The 21,534-nt window shown below is 42.0% G+C and overlaps 1 pseudogene; it reads left to right on the top strand.

The window, feature by feature from the left end:
• The first annotated feature begins 206 nt into the window (after window positions 1–206).
• Window positions 207–17,060, top strand: LOC130018842 (olfactory receptor 7A10-like; annotated as a pseudogene).
• Window positions 17,061–21,534: the final 4,474 nt, after the last annotated feature.

The raw sequence follows: 21,534 nt of genomic DNA, 5'->3' as shown, positions 1-21,534 counted from the left end.
ACCCAGCCTCACCCATGAGTGAACCTATTCCTGTACCAGCCTCGAGGCACTTCATAGGACACACTCTACCCATTCTCCAAGAGCGCCACGCCACTTTTGATGGGACTCAAAGTAGGAGGCAGCCAACCTTAGAGAGAAATGTTCTATTATTATTTCAGTTCTACTTCGGGTCAGGGATTGGGATATGGTATGGAAACACCCGAAATATGATGATGGAAAGGTATGTGGTGGTAGGATTAGTGTTTGCATATTAAACGTAATCAAATAGTGTGAATACTTAATAAAATATAAAAATTTAAATGTCAAATTATAAAGAAGATTATTTGGTGAAGTAAGACTGTTTTATTGAAGTGGAAGGGAAGAACTGAAAGGGAGGAATAAGAAGTTTAGGGGAATCTTTTTAGAAGCTTATTTCTTCAGCTGATTTAACTGTGTTATTCCATAAGGATTGCAATCATGTGAACTTACCTGGTGCCGGGAAATCTACCCTGGTGGGCAAAAGAAGTTTTACAGATGCTTCCAAAAGTGCCAGGGGCACCAGGATGAAGTTTTTTTCTACTAAAAGGCCAAAGCTTCTGCTGAGAGGGTGTTGCTCAGGCCTAGCCGGACACCCCGCAAGCTGGCATCAATAGATACTTCACCAAATCCTATTTTTGGTCTCTGGTGGTCTTATCATGGGGACCCCACAACACTGTATCAAGTTCTACTAGCAAATAAATGCCCCAGTTAGAGTAGGTTGTAGATCACAGTGTTCAGAAAGATAACATATTGATCATTTTGGGGGTGCTGGAGCGATAGCACAGCGGGTAAGGCACTTGCCTTGCACACGGCTGACCCGGGTTTGATTCCCAGCATCCCATATGGTCCTCTGAGGACCACCAGGAGTAATTCCTGGGTGCAAAGCCAGGAGTAACCCCTGTACATCACCGGCATGACCCAAAAAGCAAAAAAATAAAATATAATAAACATATTAATCATTTTCAAATATAACTACCACTGCCCAGCAAAAGTAAGAGGCTTCTAGCTTTCCATATCTTTGATCAATGATAGAGTCCAACTACTGGAACAAAAGAATAATATAAAGGCTATAAAAAATCTTCCGTTCCGTGTAGAATACAGCTGCTGTGATGGTTCACTCAGTGAGTATATAAATTCCACTTTCAGTAGAGCAACATGGGGACTTGGTATATATGCTTCTCAGTAAACTAAGGAAACAATACAGAATTCTTATCACCCTTTCAAGATGGGTAATAGTCACTCAAAATTTTCAAATTATAAAGTTTGTTTAATTTGGTGAAGCAAGATGGTTTTATTTATTCTTATTTTTTTATTTTTGGATCACTCTCAGCAATGCACAGTGGTTATTCTTGGCTCATGCACTCAGGAATTACTCCTGGCGGTGCTCGGGGGACCCTATGGGATGCTGGGAATCGAACCCGGGTTGGCTGCGTGCAAGGCAAACGCCCTACTCGCTGTGCTATTGCTCCAGTACCAAGACTGTTTTATTGATGCTTCTTTTGAAAGGTAGAAAAGGAAAGAGAGGGACAAGTATATGTTCAAGAGAGACTCAGAGTTCAGAAAGAGAGGGACAGACATAGAATGACTGCACTCATATGTGGAATATAAAATAGCATAATATGAGACTGATGCCCAAGGATAGTAGACACAAGGTCCAGGAAGATTGCTTCATAGTTGGAAGCCTGCCTCGTGAGCTGGGGGAGAAGGCAGCTGGAATAGAGAAGGGATCACTAAGTCAAGGATGACTGGAGGAATCGTTCAGGAGGGAGTGTGTGCTGAAAGTAGAAAAAGGACCAAACATGATAACCTCTCACTATCTGTATTGCAAACCGTAATGCCCAAAAGTAGAGAGAGAGTATGGGGGAAATTATCTGCCATAGAGGCAGGGGGAAGGTTGGGATGGGGGGGGCGGATATTGGGGACATTGGTGGTGGGAAATGTGCACTGGTGGAAGGATGGGTGTTCAATCATTTTATGACTGAAAATCAAATATGAAACGTTTGTAACTGTATCTCATGGCGGTTCAATGAAAAAAATAAAAGAAAATAAATTTTAAAAAAACACTGGGGAAAAAAAGAGAGACTCAGAGTAAGCAAAGATGCACAGAGAGAAGGCAGTGAGAGATGTGTTCAAGGGGGAGCATGAGCTCAAAGAGCAAGCCTAGGAAGAAGATGAGGGGCTGGAGCAATAGCATAGTGGGTCGGACGTTTGTCTTGCACGCAGCCAACTCGGGTTTGATTCCCAGCATCACATAGGGTCCCCAGGAGTTACACCGCCAGGAGTAATTCCTGACTACAAAACCAGGAATAATCCCTGTGCATCGCAGGGTGTGACCCAAAATGCAAAAAAAAAAAAGTGATTATTCCCAGCCCCTGCTGACATTGGCTACAACAAGATCACCTGGAAAGAGGAAGGAAAAAGAGAGAGACCAAAGGGATCCTCTTGTTTTTATTGGGCTGAGGTTGGGAAAGGGGCAGGAGCTGAGGGGCAGGGGGACTCTCCGGGCTCTTGGGGGTTATTCTGTGTTAGTGAATTTAAACAAAAGTCATGAGATTGTACGGCATCATCTGCATCAGTAGATTAGCAACATCAGTCAACCAAACTGGCACAGTAAGTCTGGTTTAGTCTGACTTGCAGGCAACCTCAGATGTTTCTACTGTCCTTAAACAAGAAAGAGAAGAAGCTTCTGGAACACCAGACACACCTGAAGAGAAAGTATGAGAAGCTCACCGCATAGAAGTCCAAGCGTCTCTTGGATGGTAGGTGCTGGGGGATGCAATGTGTTCTCAGAAAGGAAATCAGAAAGGACTGAGACATCTGTCCAAGGTCACACTAAGGATTTGCAAGTCATCGACATGCCCTGTCCAGCTCCAAGTGTCATCGCCTGACGGGTGCAGCTGAGGCCTTATTTAAGGCTCCCTGTGTGCTCATTAGCCATGGGGACACTCCCACCAAAAGCCTTTCCCTGTGGGATATTCCTCCAGACACAATGAATGTTTGCCTCTGGATTCTCCATTTCCAAGAGAATAATTTAATGGTTGGGGAATCTGGTCTTGCTTTTTTTTGGGGGGGGGAATCCACGCCTGGCAATGCTCAGGGGTACTCCTGGCTATGCTTGGTGCCCTATGGGATGCTAGGAATCAAACCCGGATCGGCACCATGCAAGGCAAAAGCCCTACCCGCTGTGCTATTGCTCCAGTATTCTCTTTATTTTCTTTATTTTTATACCATTTTTATTTAAAATATAATAATAAAACCCCCGTCATCTGCATCATTCTTATCTCCATTGATACAAATAAAAAACCCTTCTAGTTTTAAGTGAAAAAAATCAGACGCAATTCTTATTCCCTGTTTTGTATTCAAAATCCACACCATTCCCTCAGGAAATACTGTCATCACTGTACTCAAAATATATCCAAACTTCCCTCCCTCTCCATTCCCTCTCATCCACCATTTGGTCCAAGTCATCAGACAGTATCCCATTGAATAATTACATCATATTAGTACATCTTCTGTCAAATATCTCCTCTAGCTGCATTCCACTCACAGAAAAAGTCAAATTTATTCCTATATGTTATATATTCACAAGAATCTACATGATCTGGGACATAAACCCTTACTCCAGTATTCTCTTTTATACTCAGTTTCATGAGCTGCTTTCTCCAATTCTCAGCTCATAGAACTTTTATTTTCAGTCCAAAATTATTCTTTTCTCCAAGTTGAAGAGTAAAACTTTCTTGTCTGTATTTGATGTCCTCTCTATCACTAGCGTGTGGCATATTGGGATATATGCCAATGCCAGGAAACCAAGACTGTCCTCAGTATAACTGAGGTTTCCGTCCTTTGCTAGAATGCCATGAGCACTGTGCTCTTGAGTTCACAATGCATGAGACAATTATGCAAGGGGATTCGTGCTGGCAGCGCAAATGAGAAACTGTCATTTACGTCTTATTTATGAAACTGTTCATTGTAGGATGACATTTCTTTGTCCTTTCTCCCTTTCTCCATGAGGAACTCAGGTTTATCACAGTGCTCCTGAGGCACTTCCATTCCATTGTGTTTATCTGTAAATTCTTCCCTATGCTCTTCTCCCCAACCAGTTAATCAGCTTTTCCCCTAATCAGACCCTGTTAACTTGTAGGTTAGCTTTCTCAGAAATCTATGATTTTATATGTATGAGTGAAATATTGCCTTTCTCCTCTCCCTATGTCTTATGAACAGTTTACTTTAAAGCAATGCCCTTTTTGTATAGATACAGGAAGACCGTTAACATTATGCTTTGTAACTTAGGATTTAATTGGCTTTGAATATTATTCACTCCCGGGCATCTGCTTTCTGGACTTAAGCCTCAGTTGTCCTTAGTTCCTAACACCCCAAAAGCAGGGTCCCGACGAGGGACTGAATGGACTCTGGGCAAGCGGTGAGCTACCCCGGCATCGAAATGGGCCAGGAAAAAGTGCCACGATTCTTAACTATAAGTTAAGAGTTTGATCACAGACAAATGCTGTCATGATCCAAAAGTAACAACGAGACTAGGATCCTGCTAGGGGTAGGAAAGACTATCTGGCCTGAGCACTGTAGTCTGAGATCGAGATGGCCCTAGGAGGGAAATTCTATAAGTTTAAGGTATTTCTTACTGTATCCATGCAAAATGATTTATATTATATATACTCATATGTTTGTTAGACAAGGGGAGGAGAAACACACCCAGGGGAATCTGCTCTAGGGTGGACTGATCTGATAAAGAGGATCTGTCCTAGAAGTGGATGTCCCCGAGGGAAAGAATTCTACCCTATTGATTGTGACCACACTTATATGTAATTCCCAACCTTTCATGCTTTGGAATCCAGAGAAGGAGGATGAAGAGGGATTGAGAAGGAGAATGAAGTAGCATGGGGGACAAAGAAGCAGGAGAGGAGGCAGAGGACAGAGACAGGAGTGGATGGAGAGAGGATTGGAATAAACTGCAACTAAGACCAACCAACCTGGCCCTCGTTTCCTTCCTTCGTCTGCCCATCACCATCGACCTCCCCCGGGTGGGGGAAGCGGGGTGAGACTACCGAATGCGGGCAGCGAGAGAGACAGTGCCGCTGCCACTGCTGTGTACTTTTTTGAGTTTACACAGTTCATGATATGGCGTTGTGGGGTTGATCTCAAAAGACCACCAGAGACCAAAAAATAGAGTTTGGAGGAGTCTTTATTGAGACCAACAGGTGATCCGGCTTCTATCCCTGGCATGCCATAGGTCCCCTGAGCACCACCAAGAGTCATTTCTAAGTGTAGAGTCAGGAGTAACCCCTCAATACCACCAGGTGTGGCCTCCAAAAAAATAAATGAATTAAATAAAAGTGAAGAAAAAAAGACGATATTAAAAGCCACCAAAAGATAAACATTAAAGTCAATACAACTGTAATCAAAGACCTAAGCTACCATGGTCAAATTTTAAAAGGTGCCTGTTAAGAAGGAGCGGTGGTAAAGAGGGAGGGAGGGAGGGAGGGAGAGGGAGGGAGACTGGGGATATTGGTAGAGGCACACAGAAACAGGTGGTGAGATTGGGGGTGAAGTATCGTGTGCCTGAAATTCTCATGACAACTTTGTAGATGCATTTTTTAAATAAAAATATTTAAATGTAAAAGAATGGCTGTAAAGGACAACAATATCAGTATTTTCTCTAAACAAATGGGTCAGAATCACAAATAGGAACAGGCTCAATGGAAAGAGACGGCCAGGTTCAGTATCACCAGGCAAAGCCCAACACAATGAGACACCACCTCCAACTCTTGCTTTGTTTTTTTTGGGGGGTGGTCACACCCAGCTATGCACAGGGGTTACTCCTGGCTCAGCAGTCAGGAATTACTCCTCATGGTGCTCAGAAGACCCTATCCGATGCTGGGAATCGAACCCAGGTCAGCCGTGTGCAAGGCAAACGCCCTACCCGCTGTCCTATCGCTCCAGCCCCCCACCTCCATCTTTCAGTCTGTTGGAGAGGATGTTGAGAATGGACATCCTCCACACAGTGCTAAGAGGGAACATAAGTTGGTCCGGTCACAAGGGAAGTCAGTATGGTGGTGCTTGAAAATTTAAAATCGAGATTTGGAGGCAGGAAATGGGCCTACTTTGATTCCTGGCACCCCAGGCATCACAGGGTACAGCCCCAGAGGTAATGGAAGACTCCTGAACTCCCAGTTGAACTGGGTATCCCTGAGGACTGAGCCACAGGGCAACTTTGCACTCTTGCACAGAACCTACCAACAATAGGTTTGTTGGTTGAGAATTGCCGGTAATTCTCATGGACATTTTTTTTATTATTATTATTTTAATGAATCACCACGAGATACAGTTAGAGGCTTACAAATTTTCATGATTATGTTTCAATCAAACAGTGATCAGTACCCATCCCTCCACCTGTGCCCATTCTCCACCACCAAAGTTCCCAGTGTCCCACCCACCACTCCCACCCCTTCCCAACCCTTGTCTCTGTGGCAGGCACACACACTCTCTCTCTCTCCCTCTCTCTCTCTCTGCCCTCTCTCTCTCTTGCTCATGGACATCTTCAGCCCTGCTTGGGAGGCACCGACAGAAAATAGAGTTATGAGCTATGATCTCAATCCCACTCCTGAGAATGAGTCACTATCCTGAAAGGGTGTTTGAATCCGCTGGTTTATCACAGCATTAGTTACATTTAGGGTCCGTCTCTGGATGTTAAAACACAAAAATGTCATCTTTGAATATGGACATGGATAGAGCGATATATCCAGCTTTGGCTAGCAACCATTCATAGAAATGTAAAGATTCATTCTTTAGCCACAAAAATAAAGGTCTGGTCATTGCACTAAGTGAAATAAATCAAGGCAGTTAAAGATAAGTGTTCAAAGACATCACTTATTGTGGATGAGTTCAGCACTGTTGTTCCGTTATTCATCGATTTGCTCAAACAGGCACCAGTAGCATCTCCATTGTGAGACTTGTTGCTGCTTTTGGCATATTGAATACGCCACGGGGAGCTTGCCAGGTTCTGCCATGCGGGTTGGATACTCTCAGCTTGCCGGGCTCTCCGAGAGGAACAGAGGGAATGGAATCTGGGTTGGCTGCGGGCAAGGCAAAATGGGAGAAGACAATCCACTGTGCTATCGCTCCAGCCCTTAATATCAAAATTTCATTAAAGAGTCACATGGTAGTTGCCAGCAAGTGAAGTCTGGGGAAGTGGGAAAATTTTGGTAAAAGAATGAGTTATGGACATAAGATAAAAATGTCCTGAGACAATAGCATGGCAATTTTTGTGACTAATTCTAAATGGAAGGTTTCTAAAAGTGTATTTGAATGCCTCACATAGAAAGTACTGTGAGAAAGATAGTACAGAAGCTAAGACACTTTCCTTGCATGTGGTCGACCTGGGTTCAATCTCCAGCATCCCACATGGTCCCCTGAGCACAGCTAGGAGTAATTCCTGAGTGCAGAGCCAGGAGTAACCCCTGAGCATCACTGTCTGGGACCCCCAAAAACAAATAAAAATGCTCACTTTTTCTGATTATGATGCTATAATCAAATAAGTGTAATAATTCTCATAATCACTGATTGCATCACATCAATTAGAATGGCTTATATCAAAAGGCCAGAAACATCAAAAGCTGTTAGGGATATAAAAATAAGGAACCATTATTCACTGTTGATTGGAATGTAGACGAGTTTAGTGTCTATAGCAAACAGTATGAAATGCAAATATTATATCAATATAGAAAACAACAAGCAAATTTCCTGCTTTAGGTAATTTAGGAAGTTTTATCAAAACTCATATTCTTTATATTCTAGCAAGAAATGTGTGAATAAGATATATTCAAAAATAAAAATAAAGAATTTGTTTCTTTAAAGAAAAAAAGAGAAAGTACTGTGATTAAGTTACCACCCAGTTAAAAATCTATGACAGCTGTACCATCCTGAAAAATTGATGATCTTTTTGATGTCTCAAATGCAGCAACACAGATAAAACAGTAGTAGCACACCAAATGGGAGAAGACAACCAATCTCGATAAACAAAACTTAAACACAAAGGCTTAACCTGTAACAACAACTTAATAATCTCTCATATGAGGGCTTAATATCTGCAGTAGGAGATACAATTTATGGGTCCAGAGTTGGAAGCCTGCCTTCTCTGCTGAACCCATAAAATTCTCTGGACCCATAAAATTCAGAAGGCAGCTGGGAGAGAGAAGTGACCGCCAGATAACAACAGTTAGAAATGATCACTCTGAATTAGATCTGTGTGCTGGGTGTTCAAACACTAAATGTAATCAAATATTGTGAATTATTATTTATAGAAATAAAACAAAATTTTATAAAAAGATCTGTGTGCTGAAAGTAGCTAAAGGAACAAACATGGTGATGTCTCGGTACCTGTACATCAAACCATAATGTTCAAAAGAAGAAGGGGCCTCATAGGGGGTGAGAAGAAAAGTGTCTGCCATAGAGGTAACATGGGGTGGGGGGTTGAGAGTGGGGATGGCGGGAGAGAAACTGGGGACATTGGTGGTGGTAAATGTACACTGATGGAGGGATGAGTATCAGAACATTGTATGACTAAAACCCAATCATGAATATCTTTGTAATGGTGTGTCTCATGATGATTTAAAATTTTTTAAAAAGAAATAAAGCATTGTAATTGTGTGTGATAAAAATAGCAAATATTCTTACTGTATTGGGTATTTTACAAGCTACATTCTTTGGTACATATTGCTGAATGGCAGATCTGGGTTCACAGAGCTTTAAAACTCAATAAAAATAATATAAAATATATAGGATGGGAAGGGACAAAAATTCAGAGGGCATGCCGCCTGATTCTATTTGCAAGGGCATTTTTTAAATTTTGGTAAATTATAATTTTTAATTGAAAGACAAATATACAACTTGGAAGGGATTTGAGGCAGATCATGCCATGAGCAGAATCTTTAAGTGGCTAAAACAAAGTTTTAAAAATAATTAACAATCAAATGTTTCTGGTGGTTCCATTGTATTTGTAATTTTATTAAATTTTAGATCTGATTCTATTTCCAAGTACTTAATACACTTGAATAAGTTCTGTTGTATTGGTACTTCGATTTAAATTTTAGATATCTGAGCTTCAATTCCTGTTGTTCAAAGTATAACTTGGATAATGAGCAGAACATAACTTGGATGTCTGGAGTAAAACGAAATGTGTGGGAATATTGGGTTTTTTTTATAGTTTATTTCTTTATTGAATCACTGTGGGAAAAGTTACAGAGCTTTCGGGTTTAAGTCTCAGTCATGTAAGTATCAAACACATTTCCCTTTACCAATACTTATTTTTAACCGTGAACCCCAATAGAACCCCACCTCCCACCCCTCCCAATTCCTGTGAGGCAGATGAGTTCTAGTTAATACTCTATCTACTTTGACTAGATACATTGTTTCGATAGAAGATGCACAATTATTGTTTAGAGTTTACGACCCCCCCCCCATCAGATATGCTGAAACAGTGTTGTGAAATGATTTGCTTTCTACAGCTTGGTTTAAGAATAAAATGATGTCGCGCAGCCGCGATAGCGGCCACGCAGTTTTGGATTTCTGCTGTTTCACTTATTAACCCTGGAAGTATTTCTATTAAAAGTTAGATAGTTAAGAGATTGGTTTCTGTGCTCTGGAGTCGTGGCCGTGCTGGAGAGCCGCTCGTGGGGGGCAGCTGGTGACCTCGGTTGGGCATGAAGGACGGCCCAGAACTCCAACCTTTCCATGAGGCCCCTGCTGCCCCCCGCCCCCGGCTTAAACCTGCTGTCCACAAGGCTCCCGTGTGGCCGCCATCTTTCTTTCCAGAGAGGAGCAGGCGAGCGGGACAACACCCTTTTCCCTCCGGGCAGGCTTGGTGGCGTGGTTTAACACATAGTCCATTTGCTTTTCTGCTCCAAGCGGGTGGTTCTCTGTGCTAAGTCCTTGTGCCTCCGGGGCCGTGGCCGTGCCGGAGAGCCGCTCGTGGGGGGCAGCTGGTGACCTCGGTCGGGCGTGAAGGACGGCCCAGAAATCCCCCCTTCATGTGTGGGAATATTGTAAGTTGAAAGAAAGTTTCTAAGTATGTGTCTGTATATGTAGGAATATATTTTCCGTTTTAGCTTTAAAAACACACTTACACTGTAGAATTCATGTCTTTAAAAAAGCAGATTCACAGACACACACTTAGAGGTACAATCCGATTTGTGTTTAATGCACTCCAGGCAGAAATCTCCATATTGGAAGTGAAAAGAATGAAAACTTAAATGACTAAATGCAGGGATTTGAAAATAATTCAGACAACCACCATAACACCCTAAATTCAATGTGCATGGCATAACCTTGTCTAAATATATGTCTTAAAAATGAGGAACACGGGGCTGGAGTGATAACACAGCAGGTAGGGCGTTTACCTTGCATGCAACCTAACTCAGTTTGATTCCCAGCATCCCATATGCTCCCCTGGATAAGTCCTGAGTGCAGAGCCAAGAGTAAACCCTGTGCATCGCCAGGTGTGACCTAAAAAGAAAAGACAGAGAGAGAGAGAGAGAGAGAGAAACATGTGACCGACCATAAGGCATGTGATGCAGTTCTAAGCTTCTGAATAAGGATGAAATTCCTAAATGTTTTTGCAAAGATGAAGCAAGAAATTAAGTGCCTGATAATGTATATGAAAAAAACATGGTTCTCCACCTGATTAGACAGTGGATCAATTGGATGTAAATTGTTGACTTTAGAAGCAACTCAAATGAATGCTTAGAAGATGCAGGGAAAATGTGAACCCAGGAGCTATAGCCCAGCAAGTAGGGCATTTGCGTTGCACGCGACCTCCCTGGGCCTGATCCCCAGCATTACATATGGTCCCCCAAGCACCACCAGGAGTAATTCCTGGGTGTAGAGCCAGGAGTAACCCCTGAACGTCACTGGGTGTGACCAAAAAGCAAAAAAAAATAAGCGAACTCATGGGTGTGTCAATGGTACATTTTTTGGACAAAACTCAAACTCTTGCTGTGATAAGATCCAGGAAGGTTCAGAGTTCTGAAAAACTTTATGAGAAGTTCATAAAGCAGGAGTAAGGAATCATGAACTTAACTCCTGGCCTGCTCTCTTGGGAACAGACTCAGTATGAAACTTTCTTTTGTTTAGAGCAATGAGCCATGGGGAGTTCTTAGTTAACTAGATGGCAATGTGCCTAAGGAACAGGACTATGGAGCTATAAATAGCTCCTCTGTTTGGTCCCTGGGTCTATTCATCCTTCACGGATCAGAACAGATGTGTCGCTTTCAAGTCCTGAGTCTTGCCAAAAGACCAATGCTTCCTTCCTTACTTCCTATTTTCTTGTCTCTGTCATCAACCAACCAGGCAGGAATTTGTTTTTCTTTTTTGAAGTTTTCCTCTCAGAAATCCCACCCAGGTGAGTCCAAATGTCAGCAGACGGTGCCGAGGGAGGTCTGGGGGAATGAGTGTAAAAAACATTGGCACCGGATCACCAGCGAACACATCAAGCCTCGCTCAGGTAATAGATACCACTGTTTCATCCTGAACTAATGTTTCAAAAATGAAGCAGTTATTGAGTAATTCAGGGATCCATGTGGACTATGAGATGTCTTAAAGACTAAATATTAGAAAAGGCAATGGAGATTCAATAGTCTTTCGGTAAAAATGAAGTGGGGGCATAGTGATAGTATAGTGGGTAGGGCGTTTGCCTTGCACATGGTCCACCCGGGTTCAATCCCCGGCATCCTCAAGCACCGCCAGGACTAATTCCTGAGTGCAGAGCCAGGAGTAACCCCTGAGCATCACCGGGTGTGACTCAAAAAGCAAAAAAATTAAAATGGATGAGGAAGATAAAATAGAAGAGGAGGATGAGGTGGAGGAAGAAGAGGAGGGGGGAAAAGAGAGAAATAGGAGGAAAAAGAAAGAGGAAGAGGAGGGGGAGGGGGGAGGGGGAGAGGAGGAGGAGAGGGAAAGAGGTGAAGAGGGGGAGGAGGAAAGAAGGAAGAATGCCAGCATATATGGTTCCTGTAGTTGTAATATAGAAGAATTAAATTATGTAAAAGAGAGAGAGAGAGAGAGAGAGAGAGAGAGAAGCGGGTTTTTCATATGCGCTAGGAAACAAATTACTTCTTATCAAGAAGGTTCAGAAAAATATTGTTATATTGACTTTATTCTTAGTTAAAGTGGAAAGGCGCATATGCTGCCCAAACCCATGTGCTGCCTGCGCCCTCGTGGCCGAGCACATGTGGCGGCTGAGCACATGTGTCACCCGCATCTCCCCACTTGAGATGTGTACTTTCATGCTTTCGTGTCTAATGCTGGTATGTGTGTAGAGGTTCTCTCTACCCTTGGAGAAGCCCATGTTCTCTCTTAAGTATGTTACTCTCTCTCATTCTCTCTCCCTCCACACCTTAAAAATCCTCCAAGTAAAATCTGTTTATTTCACTGCTTGTCTACTCCAGAAGTTCCTTTCTGCGAGGCGAGACAAGAACCCAGTCCCAAGGTCCCTGGTGGCAGAGACGGTTGGTAAGAGAGTGACCGTCTTTCTCCTCCCCACTTCACATAAGTCACCCATGGGGCCCACCAACATCACAAGGACAGAGAACAGAGCCAATAATGCAAATCACATAGTGAGGCTTATTGTTCCAGCTAGCTGGGTCCAAGTATCCACCCCACTCAGTGAGTTTCAACAAGGACCCCGAGGACTAAATTCAGCGAGTTCTTATTCTTTTTTTAGCCTGTGACATCCAACCCACGCCCTAACAGTTACATTCCAGAGACATTTCGGGGATGTAATCTATGATGAAAGCAACCGGTTTTTCTGCTTTTCTTCTTCCTGGAAGAAACCTAGGTCACTCAGAAGGCACAAAGCCTGTCGTGGTAGTTCTACAGCTAAGTGGGTCCTAACACTATGAACTCTCAAGTTATAGACGCATAGCATTAATTGTCTTCCTGTGTCTACAAAAATCTGAGGGAGGGAGGCTTGGCCATCCCAACCCTCTCAGCAGGACCCTCCCAACCCAGGATTGCACTTGTCCCTGTCTGGGAGCAAAAACGACATTGCTCTTAAGTAAACCAAAAAAAAAATCAATATTTCACTTACAAATACAGAATCCAGAGATCTCTGAAGAACCTGAATTTACAATTCACAGGTTCAGGTTAAGGGGGGGGGGGGGGAAGTGGAAAATATGATCCTTCTAAGAGCACAGTGAAAAAGCAGACACTGGGATCTGTTTTTAACAAGTTGAGTTAATGTTCTTTTATTTCCTCTCAACTAGTCTGTGGTCTGGGGTGACAAAAGACAGTGTTTTCCAATAGGCTGTGAGATTTGATTATGAAGTTACATGGCTATTTTTTGAGATTTTCAGTTCTCTGTAGTCTTAAGTCCTGGGCATTTACAATTCATGGAAGTATCCCATTTTGTTTCCAGTGTTCTGATAGATACTTCTCTTGAATGTATATATATATATATATATATATATATATATATGACTATTATTCCTTAGAGATGAAATTATCTATACCAAGGAACGTTTGAAAAAACTATATTACAAGCATCATACATGAGACTCAAGACTCCTGGTATCATCTCATTGAGCGTCCAAACATGAAAGATGATTTTATACTATGTGGAAAGCGCTATGCTAACAAACTTTAATTTAATTTGTTTTATTTCCAGTGTGACTGAATTAATTGTGGAGTTCTTGGACACTGCCTCAATGAGAATTTTCTCTTAGAGAATTTGCTTTTGCTTTTGTGTAGCAAAAAGTAGATGATTCACAGTGCCTTTATTTCCATGCTTTATTTATTCATTCACAAACTCATAGCCACTTTCATTAGCTCATTGATCTATGTGTGTGTGTGTGTGTGTGTGTGTGTGTGTGTGTGTGTGTGCGCGCGCGCTTCACTGAGGGTTTTCCTAAGAGCTCATACATAACCTAGACTGACCTTGTCCAAGTAGACTCTCATATTATCAGGACCACAAATCAATCAACAGAGGTGACTCGGGGCAGGGGGGGGGGGGGGTCCAATTTATTTCATGAGCTGTCAATGTAACAAAATTAATATTGTGCAAGAAGAACAGGGTAAGGGATTTCCCTCTGATTTGAAATTAAATCAGTTTGAATTTCTTCCTCCACTTCTCTGAAAATTATCTCCATCACCCTTACTCCTGCTCATTCCTCTCCCCCATGGCCACACACTTCTGTGGACGTCATCCTGATAGCATTCTGAATATTCTAGGTTCTTGGAGTGAATGTTACCTTCTTGATAGCTCTGAGCTTTGAACGCTGTTTTACTAAATTTTTTTAATGCTAGTAAAAAAAAAACACTGTATCTTTCATCTCCTCACTGACTTCACTTAACATGAGGTCTTCAAGTTCCATCCATTTTCCAGCAAGTTGCATAATTTTGTCATTCTTTGTAGCTACGTAGTATTCCATTGTGTGTATATGTGTGTGTGTGTGTATAAAACGTCTTCATAAAACTTATATGTGATACTTAGAATAACTACATGAGGAAATGCAATGTTTTAAGGTGGAAGGGGGAATGCCCTTATCAACCGTGGCCCCAGAGTATAGTGAGCACTGTCTGTAGCACTGTTCTCTCGTTGTTCATCAATTTGCTTGAGCGGGTCCAGTAACATCTCCATTGTGAGACTTGTTGTCACTGTTTTTGACATACCAAATACATCATGGGTAGCTTGCAAGGTTCTGCCGTGCGGTGACCTCTCTGAAAGGGGGAGTATAGTGAGGAGAAGGGAAAAAAAGAGTGGAGGGGAGAAGGAGAAGAGACAGATGAAAATTAACAGGGGTCAGATCAGGGGACTATGTTTCAGAGTTGGTGTTAAGGAATAATACAGCCAAATATCCAAACCACAGAGTCAACAACGCTGAAACCAAGAGACCCAAACTTTAACCACCAAATTTAGGATGGTGCCTATCAAGAGGGCAGAGTGGGAGAGGAAAGGATATGGTGGGGAACCTGGAAACACTGATGGGTGGAAAGCTGACATACGTGGTAGAATGAGTGCTGCGATATTGTATATGTAAAACTCAACTACAAATCACTTTGTAATCCCTGGTGATTTATTAAAATTTTTTCAAATCACAATTTTTCCTTTGAATCTTCTTCTTTTTCATCATAGAACCTCTCATAATCTTATTTTTTAACATTTATTGAATCACTGAATTACAATTATTCAGTTTCAGATATGCAATGTTTCAACAGCAATCCCTTCACTAGTCCACTTCCTTCCTTTATGTTACGCACCTTTTATTTATTTATTTTGCTTCTTGGGTCACATCCAGCGATGCTCAGGGGTTACTCCTGACTCTGCACTCAGGAATTACTTCTGGCAGTGTTTGAGGGACCATATGGGATGTCCGGGATAGAATCCAGGTGGGCTGCATGCATGGCAAACACCCTACCCGCTGTATTATTGCTCTGGCCCCTATTTCAAGCACTTTTATGGCCCCAGTTACCCTAACCCTACCTAACCTTTATGACAAGCATTTTTTTTCTTCCTTCATTCCACACCCCCTACACTCACACTTTTAAGCAGTGTGGTTTGCAATGCAGCTACTAATAGGGTATCACGCATGCATTTTACCTGTCAGCAACTAGTCCTGGTTCAGAATGACCACATCTCTCTCTCTCATTGTCACAGTGGTCACTTCTCTGACTATGCCACCTCCCTCATCTCCACTCCCAGGAACTCAAAAATCTATCGAGTTTGTTGGAAAAATCTATTTCTTTAAATTCTTTATCCATACTTAGTTGTAGACAGCTTTTTTCTTGGTTTTCAAGATCCAAGACACGGATAGTTCTTGAAATCAGAACCATACTCACTAACAGCCCCAAAGTCATGAAGTTTAAGATAAAAATTGTAGAAGCAATGATCATTTGGGAAATGTTTGTGACTTGCACAGGTTTGGATAGATAGAAGTAGTCCCAAGAGGGACAAGCTCCTCAAACAAAATATTGAAATGAAATTCTGGATGATCAATTGGAAATATACCATTTGAACTAGACATGGATTACCTCCTTATACAAAAGTTATGAAGTTTCTTTCTCATCATTTCTTATAGTCTCCTCAACAACACGGAACCTAGGAATTTCACAGGAATTATAGAATTTCTTCTTATAGGATTTTCACAAGAGTCAGATCCACAATCCCTCATATTTGAGCTCTTCCTGTCCATGTACCTGATCACCGTGCTGGGGAACCTGCTTATCATCTTGGCCGTCAGCTCCGACCCCCACCTCCACATGCCCATGTACTTCTTCCTGTCCAACCTGTCCCTTGCGGACATTTGCTTCACTTCCACCACCGTGCCCAAAATGTTGCAGAACATCCAGACACAGAGTAAATCCATCACCTATAATAGTTGTATCATCCAGATGTCTTTTTTCCTCCTGTTTGCTGGAGTGGACAATTTCCTCCTGACCGTGATGGCCTATGACCGTTATGTGGCTATCTATCACCCTCTGCACTACACAGTCATCATGAACCCGCAACTCTGTGCACTTCTGGTTCTCGGCTGCTGGGTCACGAGTGATCTGAATTCTTTGTTAGAAACCTTGATGGTTCTGCAGCTGTCATTCTGCACGGATCTGGAAATCCCCCACTTCTTCTGTGACATCAAATCCAGCTTGCCTGTTCTGACACTTTTCTAAAAACTGTGGTGATGTACATATTAACGGTGCTGCTGGGAGGTGTTCCCCTCTCCCGCATCCTTTACTCCTATTCAAAGATTGTTTCCTCCATCCAGAGAATCTCCTCTGCTCAGGGCAAGTATAAAGCCTTTTCCACCTGTGCGTCTCACCTCTCCGTGGTCTCCTTGTTTTACTGCTCAGCCATTGGCTTGTACCTGAGCTCTACTGGTGCCCACAGCTCACACTGTGAGGCAAGAGCCTCAGTGATGTAGATGGTGATCACTCCCATACTGAACCCCTTCATCTACAGTTTGAGGACCAAAGACTTAAAGGGGACACTGAGAAATGTATTTGGGACAAAAACAAAAAAAGGCCAATTGTCCTGGGGCTGAAGAAATTTCTCACTTTCCCAGATCAGTGCATGTATGTGAGAATTGATGAATATTTTCCGAACTCATGCTTTTTCTGCTACTTTCATTCGTTCTTGTATTTAAATGATTTGATTTCAAATTATCTTTAGAATTTCTATGATTGCCTTTTTTTATTTTCTTTTTTGGGTCACACCAGCGATGCTCAGGGGTTACTCCTGGCTCTGCATTCAGGAATTACTCCTGGCGGTGCTTGGGGGACCATATGGCATGCCAGGGATTAGAACTCGGGTTGGCCAAATGCTAGGCAAACGCCCTACCACTGTGCTATCACTCCGGCCCTGATTCTCTTTTTAATGATGTGTTTTCCTCTTTTGTTGAAATTAAAACTCATTATTATCCTTACAACTCATTATTATCTCAATGGTCTTAAACTTGGTTCTAAAATCATTGGAAACCTCCTTAATACACATGGATTATTTGGCTATAATTGACGCTAACTCTGTAGACAAAAATCAAGTACATTTTATTCATTTTTCTTGCATGGCTGTAATGATTTCCTGAAAATCAAGGATGAAGGTTTCAAGCAAGTCATTTACAGGAGCTTAAAAATAAAATATCTAAAAACAAAAATGAAAAAGAAGAATAAGAAGAGGAGGAGGAGAAGGAGGAGGAGGAGGAGGAAGAAGAAGAAGAATAAGAACAAGAAGAAGAAGACGAACAAGAACAAGAACAAAAAGAACAAGAAGAACAAGAACAAGAAGAGGAGGAGGAGGAGAGGAAGTGGAAGAAGAAGAAGAAGAAGAAGAAGAAGAAGAAGAAGAAGAGGAGGAGGAGGAGGAGGAGGAGGAGGAGGAGGAGGAGGTGGAGGAGGAGGAGGAAAAAGAAGAAGAAGAAGAAGAAGAAGAAGAAGAAGAAGAAGAAGAAGAAGAAGAAAGAGGAGGAGGAGGAGAAGGCATATTACTCATTTTATCACATTGTTCTTATCACTCATTTCTGCAACTTAGAATTAATTAATTTTCTTGATAATATAGCTGACCTTTTCTTGTGTCTAACTGCCTCTACATTCACTGGATGCCTGACAGCAATTTGTAAAGTCCAGATTAGAAATGAATGAAAGTCCAGATGAGAAATGAATGAAAATAAGTTAAAAATATAGACATGGTAACAGAAAAATGCTCTGAAGTGCTCATTGTAATGTATCAGGCCTAAACCAAACCAAATGCATTTCTTGTAAACAATGAGAACACTGTGATAAGAAACATGTGACCTTGTCTTCTTGATGTAGGAATGAAATTCTTTTTTGTTAAAGAATTGTTCATGAAGCAAGATATCCAGTGCAGATTTGATACCAAAGGAAGAACAATGTGCCAAAAACTGGGCATTGTGTTCCAACACAAATTAACACTTTGAAGGTGGAAGGAGGTGATCTCTTTCAAGGCTTATTTATGAGTCTCTGGAGCAAGGCCAGTAGATAAGCTTATGCAGTGGCGGTGGTTCATGGGCGTGGCTGCCAGATTTTCTGGAAGTACCAGGAGGTGGGGGGAGGTCGCCCACCCCAGGTTAGTCAATTTTTGGATTTGGACAAAATTCACACTCATGTTGGCTGAATTGCTGGGTGGTAAGATGATTCGAGGCCGGAAGAGTTCATGGAGAAAGAGTCATCAGCAGGACTCACCTGTATCCAAGCTTCCTCTCTTGCAATCAAAAAATTAGTGGGAAAGTTTCCATTAGTCCAGAGCCATGGTCCACAGGGAAATCTCGTGGTAAGGACCACTATTAACTAGATGGCAGTGTGCCTAGTGGGCACACACAAAGAGATAAATATTTCCTCTGCTTCATCCTTCAACTTGTGCAACCTGGGCTGCTCAGGACAACCCTTGGGTCCTGAAACTAACAGGGAACCAAGAACTTCTGTCCTTCCTGCTGATTTTTCCACGCTTCAGTATCTTACTCTTTAGAAACCAGGAAGGGATTTATGTGTCCTTCCAGGGATCTTCGTCTCAGAAATCCCATCCAGGTGAGTCTGTGTGACCTGGACGCTGTGCAGGGGGAAGTTAGAGAGAATCTAATGCAAGAACATTTCTCCAACCACCAGCAAGCTGACCCGGCCCAGCCCACTCACCAGAGAGCACTGTTTCCTAGTCTTGGATAATTATTTGATGTGCTGTTCATGATGAACAATATAGAGAATATTATGAATATTCCATAAGAAATATGAGGTCCATGTGATTGTGAAGTGGATTTCATAGAAGACAATTACAGGAGAGTGGGTCAGAGTGATACTACACTGAGGAGGGTGATTGACTTGCATGGGGTCTTCCTGGGTTCGATGCCCAAAACCCCAAATAGTCCTCCAAAGTCACCAGGCAATATTCCTGACCTCAGAGCCAGGAGTAAGCCCTGAGAAACACTGGGTATGTCCCCACACACACACACACAAAATAAAACAACAAACAAAAAAGAAAGAAAAATATAGGAGAGAATGGAATATAAGTCCAAATGTTTTATAATCTGTGATAACATTCCAGATCTCTGCAGAATAAAACTCATACTCATGTTGGTTAAATTGAGTGTGAATTATCTGTGTTTCTCTTTATTCTCTTACTTGTTTGTTTGTTTGTTTGTTTTGGTCTGTCTCTGGGTTGAGGAATCATTCCTGGTGGGGCTCAGGGGACCAGCTGGGGTGCCAGGGATCTAACCCACATTGGTTACATGAAAGGCAAGTGCCCTCCCCACTGTACTATCGCTCAGGCCCCCTTCATGCATTTAAACAAGCAAGTCGGACTCTCACTCCCTATAGATGAAAAAGATGCAGATCGAGGAGTGTCTGAAAACAGTGGGTTGTAGGGGCTGGAGTTATAGCACAGAGGTGGGGGTTTGCCTTGCACGCGGCCAACCCAGGTTTGATTCCCAGCATCCCATAATGAGACACCTATAGTATAGTATATTCTTATGAGAAAATTAACTTCAATAAAACTGTATACTGTGTGGAAAGGACTATGCCAGTGAGCTTGGACTTCAACGCATTTTGTGTTGAACAAATGGATAGCCCTTCCCTTGCTCAGGCCGTGTAGGCTAGCTTGTAACCTAGACATACCACAGAGCCTGTACTTCTTTTCTTTATGAAGGGACTTTCTAGATGGAGGCTGAATGTGCCAGTCCAATGGATTCTATGGTGGCAGATGATCACAGGTGCATTCCATCTGGGAGATGTGGGTGTGTGTCAAAGTTTACGTTCTTTTTCCTTTGTTATCATGGGCTGCCCAAATGCTTTCACCAAGAGAAACACAGAAAAAGAAATCAACAAAACAAGGTAAAGGGCCCAGAAATAAAGCCTCACAGTTAATCTGTGGCAACAGAGTCAAGGAAAAAAACATTCTCTTTAATTTGGTGGAAAAGCTGGGAAAGCTGTTCAACACATGCAAAAGAATTAAACCAGTCCACACACAGAGTCAACTCATGCAGGTAAAGGGACAGACATGATAGTCTGATAAAATTGGCGTTTCAGCAAGAATAGCCACTAACCACCACATGGTTTTATCTAAACAAGTATTCCTAAAAGGCATGAAAGAAACTTCCATTAAAACTATTAAAAATGCAGAAATTATATAGTAGGTTCGGCATTTGTTTTGCACGCAGTTAACCAGGGTTCAATCCCCGACATCCCATATGTCCTCCTGATCACCACCAGGATTAATTCCTGAGTGCAGAGCCAGGAGTAACCCCTGGGCATTTCCAAAAAGCCAAAAAAGAAAGAGAAAGAGGAAGAAAGAAAGAAAGAAAGAAAGAAAGAAAGAAAGAAAGAAAGAAAGGAAGGAAGAAAGAAATAAGAAAAAGAAGAAAGAAAGAAAGAAAGAAAGGAAGAAAGAAAGAAAGAAAGAAAGAAAGAAAAAGAAGAAAGAGAAAGAAAGAAAGAAAGAAAGAAAGAAAGAAAGAAAGAAAGAAAGGAAGGAAGGAAGGAAGGAAGGGAGGGAAGAAAGAAATAAGAAAAAGAAGAAAGAAAGAAAGAAAGAAAGAAAGAAAGAAAGAAAGAAAGAGAAAGAAAGAAAGAAAGAAAGAAAGAAAGAAAGAAAGAAAGATAGAAAGAAAGAAAGAAAGAAAGAAAGAAAGAAAATCAGCTACAGGAAATGGGAAATAGGTCTGGAGCCATAGAACAACGGGGAGAGTGTTTGTCTTGCACACAGCTGATATGGTTGGATCCCCAGCATCCCATATGGTCCCCCAATTCTCACTAGGAATAATTCCTGAGTATAGAGCCAGGCGTCACCTCAAGCATTGCCAGGTGTAGCCCCCCAAAAAACAAAACTGTATCTCTTGGGTACATGGCTGAGAGTCGAACGTAGAATCCTAATTAGAAAGTCCATGGAAATATCCTAAAGAAGAATAGATATCGCTAGAAGGTTGGAATGATTTCTTAACTTAAAATTACAAATGGTTTGATATCAAGAATCTGAGTAATGTGAAAATAAGTTTTTAGTTTCTCTTTCTTATTAGT

This window comes from Sorex fumeus, unplaced genomic scaffold (genome assembly GCF_029834395.1).
Source record: "Sorex fumeus unplaced genomic scaffold, SorFum_2.1 ptg000289l, whole genome shotgun sequence".
NCBI lineage: Eukaryota > Metazoa > Chordata > Mammalia > Eulipotyphla > Soricidae > Sorex > Sorex fumeus.
Note: the sequence above shows the minus strand (reverse complement) of the source record. Positions and strands in the feature narration are given on the sequence as shown.